Genomic DNA, 16,023 nt, shown 5'->3' with positions numbered 1-16,023 from the left:
TAGCTACTGCTGTAAGCCTGGGATGTGCAAGGATGAGGCATGATCGGGATTCCCCCTTGTCTCTCTGGGATTAAAGATCCTTTGCAGGACCATTTTGCAGGAGACTCCACCCACTGAGCAGTGGAGAGACTGGCAGAAGATGACAACCTGCTGCTGCTTTCATATCACTGATTTGCCAAAGCATATCCTCAGCTGGAAGGGACCCACAAGGACCATCAACTTCAACTGCTGGCTCTGCACAGGACACCCCCAAGAGTCACCCCAGGCTTTTCCACGGTCTGTCCCATTCCTGGCGAGGAAGCAATGAATCACACATTTCCAGTTTGCAAAAGTCTACTCCCACATTGCCTGGCAGCCCAGCAGTGTGTGGGCAGAGGGCAGCCACAGCTGGGCTGAGGAGCAGCTTTGCTTTGAGTTCCTGCTGTGCAGCACGAAGGCAGCTGTCCTGCCAAGCTGAACGAGCACAAGTGGAACACAGTGAATGCAAACACATCTGTGCTGGTGTCAGACACGGGAAGATGTTGGTGGTGTAGCATGGCAATGTTGCTCAACCCTCTTCCCACTGAGGGTGACAGAGCTACCTCCTCCAGGCATCAGGAGATAATGGGAATGAGAAACTGCTCTGCAGCCTGGGGACAGCTCAGGCTGTGAATTCCAGCAGGGCTCAGCTGTACCCAGCTTCACTCCCTGCATTCCCAGCAAACCAGAGCCCTCTGAGCAAACAGGGAAGTGAGGGATGGACACGAGCCTGGCAAAATGCTGGGGCAGAGACACACCTGTGACATGGGGAGGGATAACCAGACATAAAATTTGCTTGCTTTTGCCCAAGGCTCCTTGTGTCAGTTTGCACGAGTGTGCAGCTCAGGGCAGCAGCCAAACTCCAACAAGGGATTGCTTGTCTTGAAGGGCTCCTGATTTTGCCTTTTTTGGACAGGAGAAGATTTTGTGAGTGACCACACAGCCTTTGTTCAGGCCACGCATTTTCTTTCATGGAGAACAGCTCCATCTTTCTGTTCTCTCTTCCACTGAGCCTGCTACAAAAAGCCTCCTTCTTCCCCATATTTGCATAAGTGATGATGCAGCCATCCTAATTATCGAGGGAATCCACTGCTCCCCCCTTCCAGCACCTCCCCCCTTTGCTGCTGCTCTTTCCCTGCTACGGGTTTTGCTGGCAGATGGAACTGGAGCCTCCTCAGCCCACTGGCTCTTCCTTGAAGAAGAACAAAGTGACAGCCCTGCAGGCAGCCGAGCCACGGCAGCGTGACTAATCCATGTCGGGAGCATCCCAAAGGCCAGTGCCAAGGCTGTGCTCCCACAGTTTTGCTGGGGGAAAGAGGGTGCTGAGCATGGGCTGGAGGGGCTGCATTGTCCCCTCACAGGGACAAAATGTGTTCTCCACACTGCTGAGCTCTGCAAGCTGCCTCAAGGCCCTCACAGTCCAAGGGCCAGGGAAAGGGAGATCTGGAGCATCCAGTTTGGGGAGTAACCAGCAAGGAGATGAGCAAGCTCATACATATGGAAGGATGACCTTAGCAGCTCCACTCAGCATTCTGCACATCAGATGTGATTTGCAATCAGCCATGGCCATGCTTGTCTCCATTTCCCCCTCAAGTCCTGTTCTTGCAGCACTGTTTACATATGGTTTTACCCATGGTTTTTTTATTTATCTGTCCTACTTCTCTGCCCCTAACCCATAACCTCAGCAATTGGCATTTACCCATTAAGTCCTTTCAGTCAGACATTTCTGTCTTTGTTTGTGTTAGGATTGGGTTTTCCATGCAGAGGAAGGTCTATTTTTTAGTGTTATTTTTCTGCCTGTGGCAAAATAGGTGGCAAAGTCCTGACAGCAAATCTGCAGCCATAGCAAGTCCTGTTTAGCACAGTCCAGTCTGTACAGAGCTCATTTTTTTTTATGTACATGGCATCAGATGGGCTACCCATGTGATCCTCTTCTGCTGTGTGCCTGGAAATGCTCCAAAGAGCTGATGAACCAATTGGAATTGCAGACAAGAGTTTAGTTATAGTCCCTGGGGGGAAATGAGGCCTGTGTGGAAGGAAGTAGGACAGGGGAGATGAAAATAGTCTATCAGGAAAGCAAGCCAAAAACCTGCCAAGCTCCTCCACCACGCAAACACAAGGCAGCCTTCTCCCGTACTCCAAGCCCTGAGCTCCTGCATCCCACAGCCATCAGCTGAGCTGTCAGTACACTCAGCACTTCCAGGACATCCATTTCAGGAACCAGAGCTGCAAATCATGACAGCCACTTCTGGGGGTGTGCAGCAGAACGGGGGAGGACAGCAACCAGGTCCATGTCAGCAAGGATAGACCGAGCACCTCCTCCTCTGAGCTTGGCAGGACTCTGGGATCCCACAGAGGATCTTGGTTCTGCTGGGAAAAGGCACCAAGAGAGAAGTCCATCATCTCCTCTCACAGCAATCTTCTGTAGATGGACATTACTGGGCATAAATCCAGGGCTGACCTGAAGCTCGTTAATGCTTTAAGGCAATAGCAGCTCACACCTTGCCTTCTTTAGAGGCCTGGCTCCTGGATCTGTGCTCGGGGATCACCCTCTGTTCTACCTTCTTGTTAGAGATGGGCTCTGTCATGTTCTGCTTGCTCACTTCCTCCTCCCAGCCAGCCTCTCAGTTGGATCTGACACGCTCCATCTGCCAATATCCCAGCCCAGCCTCCCCAGAGCGGCCACACAAACGCTCTCAGCTCCAGCCAGGGAAAAGGCAAAATCCCTCCTGCAGTTGGATTCCACAAGAGCCTTTCACCAGGCTCTCATGCCCCAAACTCTGGCCAGATGGCCTCACCACGTGGTGTCCCACCACATTTTGTCCGTAGCAAAGGTGCCAAACATCTCTTCCTTCCCTGCTTTGAAATCAGTGCTCTTTCCACAACACAAACACTCTTTCAGTTGTCCTGCTTTCCACATTCCAGGTTGGCAATTAGAATCTGCAACCTCTGAGCTTCTCTGCAAACTGATGAGCTGCTAAAAATACAGCCCCTGCAGGCACCCATTCAACTTCTATTTCTGTATTTTTTATTATTTATTTTTTTACTTTTTTTTTTAACCAATTTGAGATGAACAAAGCACTTCAACAAAGGGAAGGAGAAAATGCTGTGATTGTGAAGATGGATCGCTGCCACTTACTTTGTTCACTTTAATTACACAAAGTCATCACTTAGTGGGAAGCCTCAGGATAGGAAAAGGGAGCACAAAGAAGTTACCATATCCCATATCCTTATTTCACTATATTTCATGTTAAAGCCTCCCCGACATCCTGGAAACAATACCTGAACCAGCTCTTCCACACTTTTAAATCTTCCCATACATTACTCACCTGCTGTGTCTTCAACCTGGAAAGCCCAAATAGCCCCAGTCCTCCTGGTAAAAACCAGAGTGGACCAGCAGGAACAAACCACCTCATCCCTCCACAGGATGCTACAGAGTTTGTTTAAAAACTTCTCTTCGCCAGTCCTCTCATGCCACCTCCTAAACTGGATCCAGCTGGGACATGGGGTTGGAAATCAAGATTGTTCAAGACAGTTAAGAGGTTTAAAGGCAGAAAAGTTCCAGCTAGCACCTAGGTAAGGGCAAGACCCAGGAATGTGTCCTTTTCTCTTGCTATTAACTCACTTTGCCACCTGGGGCAAATAATATTCCCATTACTGACTCCCTGTTGGCAGACTTAGGATCCCTTAATTCCTCTGAAGTTAATCCTGAGTTATTCAGCCTGGCATCCCTGCTGGCCAATGCCAGGTGTGTTGGAGGCAGTGCTGAGCCCAAAGCTGGAGTGTCTCAGGAGGTTGTGCTCTTAGCACAGGCAGGAGTGGAGTGTTCCCCTCCCAGCCACTGCAGGGCTGCCCTGAAGGACCCATTTCACTCCAGCCCTGTGGTTTTGCAGAGGCTGAGGGCAGTCACTGTCCTCCCCGTCCTGCAGTGACACTGAGAAATGACAGTGTGCCATCTTCTGAGCAGACACCCAGGAAAACCACTGTCCTGCTGGACACAGAGGCTGGACAGACTTTCCCCTATGGCACTTCAGCCACTCTTTGAGCTTTTTCTGTTTGGCTGAAGCACTCAGGCTCAGAGGATGAGGATAGCTCCTTTCCCCATCAGATCATTTATGCAGAGAGCAGTTTCTGCTCCTAGGGTTGTTTCTGATGCCAGAATTCCCAAATCCATGACCCCTCCTTTACCCTGATATAGCTGCAGCAACCTGTCTGGTTTGGGGGACTGAAGGGGATTCTGCCCTACTCCTTTTAACCATGAAACACCATCATTCCTCAAATAAATCCTCTCATTTGTGTTCCCACATCTGCCCAAAATATTTACAACTTCACCATCTTTGCCTATACTTTCAGCTCCATCTTTGCCTTCCAAAGAGTTTGGGCTTTCCCCAAAGGCCTGATTTGATTGTAACTTTGCAGAGCCTGCTCATTTTCAATGAGGGCTATTTGTAATCACTGATATTGCTGCAAGTTTGCAGCTTTAGCATTGTGTGGTTTTGGTTTTCACTCCAGGATTTCTCTGCCCATTTTATGAGCAGTCGAGGCTGTGTTTAGACAGTCTCTCCTCACACACCAATTGCTACCTCATTCTGTGTTTTATCCCCAGTAAGCTGTTGCCTTTCTTGTTTCACTCGAGGGTTTACAGGCATTAACTGGGTGTCCTTCCCCCTCCAGGGCCTGGGGCTTGCATTTCCATTTGCTCCACTGCTTCTGGCATCACTGTGAGCTTTCCCACAGCCACTATCTGGTCCTTATATTTTTTTTCCACATTCCTCTTTATTTTAGGTATGCTCTGAATATTTTGTTCACAAGATTGTTCCCACACTCCCTTATTAACCCCCTTTTTTTTTGGATTGTGTTCAATAGATAAGAATTTCACTTCTGTTGTTCCTATTTGCCTTAAAATATTTATGGAATTTCTTATAAGTTTGTTTTTCCTTTCCTCTTCAATTTTGCATTGACCTTCATAAGTAAATTTTAAAAATAATTCCTCTCATTTTTTCTTCTTTTTTTTTTTTTTTTTTTCTTGCACAGGTAGAATTAGATTTGGACAAGAGTCAGAATTTCTATTTCTAACAGAGCTCTTGTAATTTCATTTCAAAGAAAATCTGATTCCTGAAAATACTCCAAAGTTTTGAAACTCCTTACAAAACAACTTCCCTAGAGCAAGTTTTTAAAAACCCAAGTGATTTGTTAGGAAAACATTGAAAATAAATTGACCTTGGAGGCAAACTGAAACGTAAAAATTGACACCAGCATGAAAGTTGATCCACCTGGCTGCTAAAAATAATACCAAGAATGATAGAGCTCTAAACTTTAAAATAATGTTGTTAGGAATGAAGGTTGTGGAGAAGAGGTGAATGTGACAGGATCCAGCAAGATAACACTGCAGGAAGATGAGAAACCCTCCGTGTGGGCAAAGAGGATTGTAACTAAGAAATAAGTGTATTTGCTGTTTCAACAGCAATAATTTTCAAAAGTTGAGAAAGATTACAAGCAAAGTTGATTAGGAAAAAAAACCTGTAGGCAGAGAAAATGCTGATTGCAAATTGGTGATTCTGCAAGAAAAGTTTATTAGAAAGTCAAAACCTAAACACTACTAATTTAATGTGAAATAAGAACACAAATTTAGCTAGAATCCAAGCCTTGCTCTGTTTCAAAGGAAAAAAGCAATGGAAAAAAATCTCTCTTCATACACAAGGATTAGATATAAAAATTCAAGGTGGGAAATGGAAAATATGCACCAAGACCCTTTGAAGAATTAGCTGAAATCCATTGTGGTCTGCTGACTTTAACTTCTAATATCTGTTCTTTATTTACCCAACTGCAGCACTGACTCCATTATCCAGAGGCATCCCATCCACAGAGGTGTCCCTGCTGTTCACCTGAATGACTCCTCTGAACCTGTCCTGGTCTGAAATTATCAGTTTCATTGATCAGCAGTGGGAAGAAATACGAGTTGGACTCGATGATCTCAAAGATCTTTTCCAACCTGGTTAATTCAATAGTTAATTCTGTGAAATTAACCACTGGAAGAAGAGATGGAAATGTGCTTGTAGTCAGGGGGCAGATCAACCCCATGAGAACAAGGCTGTCTCCCTCTGACTTGCTGAAAATTCTCCCTGGCTGACACAGATCAGCTGAGATCCTGGGGATCTTTACCCAAAAACAACCCCCAAACATGGCACTCGTACCAATCTCACACAGCAGAGGTGGGAAAGGCTCTCTTTGTGCCAAGCAACCCCAAAATGACTGAAAGGAGCAGTTAAGGGCCATTCATTCATTCATTCATTCATTCACTCCGTGTGATGGAACTCAGACACATGTCTGTATTCCAGCTCTGCTGAGAGGAGCTTGGGCAGCTCCATGCCTCAGTTTCCCTAGCTGCCCTCAGGAGAATACCACTGACCTCCAATGGAAAATGCTCCTTCCCAGGACTGTCCTGCTGTACTTTTTAAGATTATGTGTCACTGCAGGCTCCCAGCTGGGCAATAATTATCACTGACTCCATGATTACAGAAGGCTGATCAATTGTTTTATTATATATTTTATACTATATTATACCATACTCATTAAGAAATTTAGTGACTTTTATAGTTAGTCTGATAGAGCTTTCACTTAATTGGTCAATCCATCCAAACACCATCCAGTGTCCAGTTAAGAAATCACCCTTTTTAAACAAATCTCCATGGCACATTCCACATGTGCACAACAGCAGGTGCAGCAAGTGGAGATAAGAATTTCTTCCCATCCTTTTCCCTGATCTTCTCCCAGCCTTCCCCAGGACAATGCCTGGGAAAGCTGTGCCTGCTCTCTGTGGCCAGAGAGCTGCTGCCACAGCTATGCACAAGTTTGTCTTTTCCCTCCTATTCCTTAGAGCTGGCAGCAGCATTTTGTGTTGTTTCTCATCACTCAGAGCTATTATTAACACTCTTCTGGAGACATGAAATGTATCTACAGACACCTCTGGTAATTAGACTAAAAATCCTACTAGTGCTGATGCAGCTCTTGCAGAATATATTAGGAGCAAAGCCAGCACTGAAAAGTTTTTTGGGACTTGATAATCACACCGGAGATGAGAATTAGAAGATTTTTGCTGCACAGAAGGTGAGCAGGGAAAGGTGGGAGCGAGGAGCACTGTGTGAGCCTGGTTCCCTGTGTGGCTGTGGCAGTCACAGATGCCCAGTGTCCAGCACAGCCAGCCTGGCTCTGGCACAGCTGAGCTGCTCTGCAGGACCACGGCACATCCTTGCTGTGAGCAGCCTGCTGTCACGGGCAGTGCCTGCTCTGCTCACACCTACAGCTGCCTCTGCTGGGAAATAAAGTCTGAAAAGAGCCACATCCCCTCCACGGCTCCCAAAACCGTGTGTGAGCCATCCTGGCAGGTTAACTTTGCTCTCCTGAGCTCTTAAATTCAGATTCAGATGGTCAAGCTTTGTGTATTTGATGGGAGGAAGACTCAGAGCTGGCTCTGCACATCCCTGTCGTGGCACATCCCTCTTGCCCCGCCCCAGGTGTCTCAGACATGCTGTTCTTAGAGCTGTTGAGCCTGTGGGGTCAGGGTGGCATTCAGACATTCAGACAGCAGGACTGAGCTGCTGGGAGGGACACCCCATGTCTCTTGCTCACAGCTCTGCATCCCTTCCCTCACATCCAACCCCCCTGCAGGTCTGGGCATTGGATGGGAGGAGCAGGTGTGTAGGGAGAAATATTTAGGGAGGAAAGGATGGAAAGTGGCTGTGGTGGTCCCCCTTTTGCTGTGGGCACCCATCAGAGCATCGTGGGGGTGCCAATGAGTGATGCCTTGGGGATCTCTGAAAGCTCCCCTTTCCCCCCCAGCTCCTCTGTGGCACTGCATGTACCAAGCAGCCAGGACCTGGCAGGATCCTTGGGAGGGAGGTTATGTGGAGGAAAATGACCTCTCTAAGTGAAGAGCAGCACTTCATTGCTTTTCAATCCTTCTGCTGACGCCAGTTCAGAGGCTGCAGAGGAATCCAGAATACACCTAAAACCAAACCAGCAGCTGGGCCCTGTGCTGCTGCAGGGCAGGCAGGTCTGCAGGCAGCGGAGGTGCTGGGGGTGCTCTGGGCACAGGGCAGCAGGCAGAGGGGCAGCCCAGCCCTCTGCTCCTGGCTGCAAACGTGTCAGCATCTCCTCCAGAGCAGCTGCCCCGCTGCTCCAGCCCACACCGTGTCGTTCTGCTGTGGAATGGCACACAGGGAAGAGGAAACTCCCGTTGTTCCCGGGAGAACGATGTTTTTCTCATTTCTGGTGTTTTCTGGGCTCATGTTCTGTTGGAGCAGTGTCCCAGGGGCAGCTACACAGTCAGAGTCCATGCTGGCAGGATGGGACACACCTGTAGCCCCCAGGGAGAGGGGAGTGACTGGGACAAGTGATCTGATTGATATCTCAGACAAGGCACTCCCAAATTTGAGGTCACGGTGCTCAGTGCTGCAAGACACTCCATGAGGGTTTCTCTCGCGCTGTCATGTCAGGGCTCAGGAACCTGGAAACCACCTTCAGTGAAAACATCAGCATTAGCAAGGTGATTGTGGAGCTGAGTGACAGGGAAAGGGAGATCAGGGAGACTTCCTTTTACCAAAAAACCTCTTCATGGCAAGAGCAGCGAGCATAATATTCTCCAAAAATGGGAGAAAGGGAGAAGGGGTGAGAAGGGGAGGGAGAGAAAGGGAGAAGTGGAGAAAGAGAGAAGGGGAGAAAGGGAGATCTATCTGAAGTCAAAAGGACTTTTTTTTCTACCTCCAGTGGATCACTGCATAAACCAAAGCAAACAAATGGTTCCCACAAAATTTATACTGAGGAAATAAATTTCTTGGAAGCCAAGATTGAACTTAAACAATGATGTAGCAGGTTGATCAGCTACATAGACATTATTAGACTTAGAATATGAGGCTTTATTTTTTCAAGTGCATGTGAAATCAAATTTCTAAGACCTCTGAGATATCGTTTGCTAAAAGGTCCATGTGAAAGGGAATAAAATATTTTGTTTCAAAAGATCACAGAATAATGGGGAGAAGAGAAATGCAAAGGTTGTCTGATCTGTTACTGCAATTCTGATAAAAAATTCAGCGCTGGGTGATTCAGGAGAAGGTTTAACATACCTGCTCATCAGCTCAGATCTAACACATCTAATTGTGCATTTCTTCCCATGGGAGGTCATTTTTGCCTAACCCTGTCTGATAATTAGATTATGTTGTACAGATTTAGTCATTATCAATTTCAACCTGCATAATGTTTGGCTGGACACCGTTCTCAATGAGGTTGCAAACTCTTTGATTCCCCCTAAATTATTCATTTCAGTAATATCCTGTGACAATAAATTCCACAGGTTCAGTTCATCACATACATGGAAGGTTTTCCCATGCTGCCTACACATACCTATACCTTGTTACCCTCGTTTCCTTCTGCTCTGTGAATCCTGGCAGGTTTCTGGGGCTGGATTTCTCCAGAGGGGGTGTTTTTAAAGGCTGAGATGATCACCTTCTTCACAGCCCCACCCATCATTAGGGGCTTCTCTTTCAGAGGAAGCACCCCAAGAGAAGACTGCAGGGAGCTTGTTCTCTGTATACACCGAGTACTAAATGTGTTGTTCATCACAGCTGGAAGTGGGTGAGAAAACAAAGAAATGGAGAAGCTCAAATACAAGGAGAATGTGATGTCAGTGTGGAAGCCAGGTTGAAAGGATGGAGCTCATCTTCTCAGGTCCCCTGTCAGCCACACAGTGGTGACAAAGCAATGTTGAACCTAATTTCAGACAATATGCAGTAATGTTTGTAATAACTGTGAGAGGGGCAGAGGACAGGAAAACAGACAGGAGGGAGACACAGGAGGAGGAGGAGGAAGGAAGCAGGAGAAGCAGACCGAGCTTATGGTGAACTCTGACTTAAATCACTCTCCCTGAGCTACCTGCACTCCCATGGGCACAGAAATGCATGAGAACATCCCAAGTCAGGAATTCCAGACCCTGGAGTTCCCAGAGTTAGGTGGCACCCAGACCCACCTTAAGGCAAAGAACAGCAGATGGTGCAGCCCTGTGGCTCCAGGCTGGAATGCTGCCACCAAGCATGGAAAAACTTGAGGAGCTGCAGAAAATACGTGGAGGGAATGGCACGATGAGCACCAGCAGCTGCCTCTGACAAGAGCTGCTCCTTCAGCCATGCTCAGGCTGGTTCCCTCTCCTTCATGCCCCTGACCTGACCCCCTCCCAGGAGCACTGTCTGCCTCTTCCTCAGCCACTTTCAAGCCCAGTGCTTTGGGCTCAAATGCTTCATCTGTGCTCGAGCTTTCCCCCACCTTCCCTGGCAAGTGCCTCTGGATCTCAGCCACTCCACACCATCCTCCATCCTCTCTGCTTTCAGAGCCCTCTCTGAGCTCCAGCACTGCAGATCCAGCTGACATCCCTGCTGCCTCTGGACTTGCAGAGGAAATCCAGTCTCTGCTGCCTGTCTTGCCCCTCTCCAATCCACACTCTGGAACAGGCAGTGACTGCTTTCCCCATCAGCTGCCTCCTTGCTACACACTTCTCCTCTTCATTTCCTCCTCCCCTCAGGATATTGATGCTGGATGAAGTTTCCCATTAAAGCAGCCACTCTTGTAGAAAGGTGGGCTGACATGATTAATGCCATTCAGTGAGGAAGGCAGAAGTGCAGCCAGGGAGCAAGGAGACAGGCACATTCCCAGCAGCCACTCATTAGAATTTGCCCTAAAGTGGCAGCAGGGCACAGGATGGACACAATTTTTTCAGCTCTGTCTTGTGCTGGATGGAAACTTTATAGGGCCAAGAAGGAAGAGAAGCCTCCTTGTGTCTGTTTCATTTTTCATTTAATCTGTACCCAAACAGTGCTGCCTTGGGCCGAGGTACAAAGGAAGAAGTGATCCTCACAAGCCTGTCTTGGTGGCAGTGTGGAATCCACAATTCAAGCTTCAGAGTGGGCTCAGGGGAGCTCAGATTTATTTCTGGTCTTTTTAGGTTTTAGCAGCTTTGTTTTCTCTCTCTTCACCCTGTTCCCTCTTCCCCTCTGCTGTTTGCAGCAGGTCCTCTGTGAGCAGCTCTACTGCCAAACCCATTCCCTGAGATTTTCTTCACTAACCTGGAAAAGCCCAAGAGAGACCATCCCCTTAATCCTGGCTCCAAACTGCCATAATTTGGGAGAAAGGGCTTGGATGGCAGCCCCAGCTAGCACTCAGCTGAGTGAGGCTCCCCTTGTAGTCAAAGGAGAGGAAAAATTTCTCTCCACATTCTGAAAAGCAGGAATTTGGCTTGTGTGAGCTGGAGGAGTCTGTTTCCCTCAGCTGATAAGCAGAGGAGGTTATGGTGATTGACTTTTGGACTTTGAAAACTTCCTCCACCACCAGCACGCTGTGATCAAGATCCTACATCTTCCCATAATAGTTACCTCTAAGCACCCTGAATATTTAAATAAGCAAATCAATAAATAAGTAACTAAAAAACCAAAATCTAGTTTTTAAATTAGATTTATTTCCTTCAGCTTCCAGCCATTGATTCTCCTTATGCCTTTTCCAGACTGAAGAACATTTCAGTACCCAGGATCTTCTCCCTGTGCAAGTGCCTGTAAAGAACTCCAACACCTTCCAAGTCACCCTTCCTTCCCTAACTGCTGTTTTTAGAATACTTTACAAATCATGCATGAAAAATGTATAAAAAGAGCAATTCTGGCACTGCTCTCTGTGTAAAACCTCAGAAGTACTCTTGTTGGGTTTTTTTTGTTTATTTGTTTTTCCAGGTTACCCAATGTCCGTAAGACCTGCAGTTATCCAGTTTCAGATGTGTAAATGCTCTTAATCTCAAAAGAAATTAGCACCATAAAGAGCCAGGGCCTGGGAATTGCTTCAACAAAAGTCAATCCATTATGTTCATCCACACTTTCATCAATCAAAGCCTCGGTCTACAAAGAATAAAATGAATTCTCTTTGAAAAGATATTTTTCTACAATAACATGTTGACAACGCTAGCTTCTCTTTCTAGCCTTTGATTCTTTATCAATTAGCATCAGATTATGTGGCCCCGTTATTTGATCTGACTGATAACACATTACCTAGTACACAGCTACAACCTTCTGGCCTTTTTGAAAAATAATGTTATTATATAAAGTTCACACAATTACCTCTCATGCTGTGAGGTTTATTAGAAACTACAGTTAGCAGACCAAGGGGAAGTTCAGCAATTCCTCAAAGGGTCTTGGGGCAAGTTTTCCATTTCCCATCTTGAATTTTCCAGTGTAATCCATGTGTTTGGATGTAGATTTTCCATCCCTCTTTTGCTTTGTAACAGAGCAAGGCTTGGATTCCAGCCAATGTTGTCTTCTTATTTCATATGAAATTGTTGTGTTTGGGGTTTTGGTGCTCTAATAAACTCCTCTTACAGAATCACCCATTTGCAATCAACATTTTCTCTGCCTACTGTTTCTTTTCTAATCAATTTTGCTTGTAGTTTTTCTCAACTTTTGGAAATTACTTCTTTGGAGACAGCAAATGTACTTATTACTAGTCACAATCCTCTCTTTGCCCATATTGAGAGTTTCTTGACTATGCAAACATCTGATAAGTGAAGAATTGGGAAAATTGTCCAGAAAGTTCTTGAAATTCATTAAAAGAAAAGAAGAAAAGACAAAAAAGAAAAAAAAGAAAACCAAAATGAAGGAAAGAAGAGATTTCTTAGTAAATGGATTTTAAGGCAGGAAGAGAGGAAAAATTTGAGGCACTGACTTTGTGCAGGAGGAGCAGTGTGGAAAAAGGGAACAACTGGCTGGAGAAAGGTGGGAGATTCTTAATTTGCCTTTGCTGCCAGGGAAATTGTAATGCAGAGCCATCCTTTCCTTGCCTTTCTGCTTTCTTGTTCACCTCTGGGCAAGGACTGAGTTTGTAAACATGGAAATAATTGACATATGTTAGAAACAAACAGAAACAAAAATGACAATTAGGGGGAATGAGAGGGTGGAAGAAAGCAAGGAAATAAAGCCTGACACTGAGCTGGCATCATCACTGCCATGACAGATATCATGGTACTTGCACTCGTGCTCATGCTTTGTGTTCAGCACTGTGTGAGTTTGGGGTGTCCCCTGACAAAAATTGTGGTTACAGAATCATCCTGAGCCTAAGGGACTCAGGATCTCACTCAATTCTTCCTCCTCAGAATAACAAGGACTTTGAATTCTGAGCTGCTCTTTTACCCAGTCAGGTAAAAATCCAAGGGCAGAGATTCCTGGGTGTTAGAGTGGATGTGACAGGAAACGCCCCAGAGCAGAGGGAGGATGTCCTGCCCTGGCAATGACAGGTCCTGCCTCGGGCACAGGTCCCTGGAAATCCCTTTTCCTATGACTCAATAGGCACTGCTTTAGCTACAATCAGCTTCCAGCACAGAGAATAATTCATCTTTATTCCACATAATGTTTCCTTTATAGAAGAGCTACAAGAAGTGTCACACGTGATAGGAGCTGTCGAAAAATCACATTTTCTGAAGTTATGCTGACATTTTCATAGAGTTTTGGAAGACAGGCTCCACAGAGGGGGAACCTCTGGAGCCTTTCCCACTCCATAGGAACTCTGTTCAGGATGCATGGGAGCAGGGCTGATGGAGAAACCCTTGCTGCTCCCTGCACCTCCCCTGAGCTTTGCTGAAGGTCACTCCCCTGCTTCAGCTGGGCTCAGTTACTATCTGAGGCACTGGGGATGTTCCTCCACCAAAATGTTGCCCTAATTTTGCTCTCTTAGTTAAAAGCTACTCTGTGCTGGCTCTCTTTGCAGGCAACAGAGAGAAACATGGACTTGCTGCTGCCTGTGCAGACTAATTGTTTTAATTAGATTTGTAATAATGTCTGAAGTGAGGCAGCTTGAATGTTTCTTATGTTTTTTCCTTGATCTAAGTGCATGCCAGAATCCCGGGTTCTGTGTTATCAATTACACCCAGTTCCATTCCCCTCACTTTCTCCTGTAGCTTTCCCCTACATGCTATGATTCAGATGCTGAATTTCAGGCCTGCCAGTTAAAATACATTTTCTTTCCACTCTGAACTTCTTGCTTTGTCAGCATGAGGACCTAGATTGCTGATGAAGTAATTTTTGATAGTCACTGAAACATTTTCCCAGTCGCTATGAGCTCTTCCCACTAATTTGAATTTGTGTCCAAGTTCTGGTCTCCACCCTTTTGTTCCTTTTCAGCTCCTCCACTTTTTCCTTCCTTTCAGCACCTCTGAGTTGACATCCAACCCACTTTGGTAAGAAGCTGAAGTTCCCTGCCTGTGAAGGCTGAAACTCTGTGACCATGCTGCCTGTTCCTCCTTTTTTTGCAAATTACCTTTGTTGGATCAGGAAGTGGCCTGACAGATACACGACACAGACGTGGAGATGAAAATAAATCATTATCAGATCTGGGCTCCTGACTTAGACAAATAAGCATTGGGCATGATTCTGCACTCATTAAAGTGTGTCCCTCAGGAGATGGCTGACAGTTCATTAAGTAAAATGATATATTATTATTTAAACTCGAGACTGATCAGGCTGGGTGGAAACTCACTCTACTGTATTCATGATTTCATGCAACTTCTGCAAAGCATTCCTCTGAAGTGCCTGAGCCACGTGGACATCTAGATCCTGCTGTAATTTATCTAAGAGGGTAAATTGTGACATTTAAGTGGCAGAGCTCTGTGCTCAGGCCTTGCATTCCAAATATTCGTCTCCCCTCCCAGAGAGGTTTGGTACAGTGTGTAGTCACCAATCTAAGCTTGATTCAAGTCCCAAGCTGAAGATATGTGATTTTCCAGTTCCTCCATCCCAATAATCCGATTTTCCAAGCCCTTTTGTCCCTGCTTTGGTCAGTGTGAGCTGCCCCACACTCTGTCTGCAAAGCAGGACTCAGTAGTTACTGGCAACACGATGAAGTGCCAAGGCAAACTGTCCATCCTTATTTATCTTACTTCATTTCACACCTCAAATTCAGCTTTCCAGGTTCCACTCCCCCGAGGCACTGTGCCTGATCCAGGGTCATTCATCTCCAGGACAAGTGTCTATTGATCAGCTGTTACCCAATTTACAGTAGCCACGTACTACAACATCAACTCCGGGGCCTCAAGAGGGAATTGAGTGTGGGACCAAGGAAAGGAACTTCTGCAAACCCTGCAGTGCAAGCACAGCGTGGACAGATGCTGCTGCTTTACAGCACAACCCCCAAGCCCAAGCACAGCAAGAGCAACAGGATCACTGCCAGGAAAAAAATCTAAAAAAACCAGTCCCATGCCCTCCTGCAGGGAGGTTTGAGCATTCCTGGCCACGTTTTGACAGCAAAAAATACAAAAAGAGGAATCCAAGCCCAAGCAACGTTACAGGGAGAGTCCATTAATGCCTCCTAAACCCTCTGTAATATGGAAGGCTTACTCTTTTTTCTTTTTTTTTGTCAATCCTGAACACAAAGAGCAAATGTCTCCTTTCAGGGAGAATGACCTTTCGAGTGCACCAGGAGAAGGAGAGAAGGAGGCAGAATAGAGGCAGTGAGAGGGGAGCCACACAAATCCTGCCCTGCCTCTCAAAGCTGTGCTGGGCTGGACCAGAGGCAGCAGAGCTCTTAGAAACACAGCTGCACCCACACCAGTGACAGCACAAGAGCTGCCTGGGCTCCTTCAATAGACCTATTATTCCTTGGAAAAATCCATTTATTGGAAATCGGAGCTGTTTACAGAAAAAAAAAAAAATCAGTTTTACTAAATCCTTTCCTGCCTTTTTTTTTTTTTAAGAGAATTGACATAATTTTTAAGTTCTCACTTATTTTTTCTCCAGATTGAAACAAGTTCTCTTATAGCATTCCCAATAATTAGAATTAAGCTGAAATGCCAAAATGGTTGAAAAGAAGAAAATTCCACAGACATGTTCCTATTGTTGCCCTAACCAGAATGTAGCTTTGTAAAAACTCAAGTTTATGTCTGAATATTTTTCTTGGGACACGCAGACCTATTTCAAGCAGCTCCATGTCATG

Source organism: Lonchura striata, chromosome 17 (genome assembly GCF_050655825.1).
Source record: "Lonchura striata isolate lonStrDom1 chromosome 17, ASM5065582v1, whole genome shotgun sequence".
NCBI classification, from domain to species: domain Eukaryota; kingdom Metazoa; phylum Chordata; class Aves; order Passeriformes; family Estrildidae; genus Lonchura; species Lonchura striata.
The sequence above is the reverse complement of the archived record's forward strand: the minus strand, read 5'-3'. Positions refer to the sequence as shown.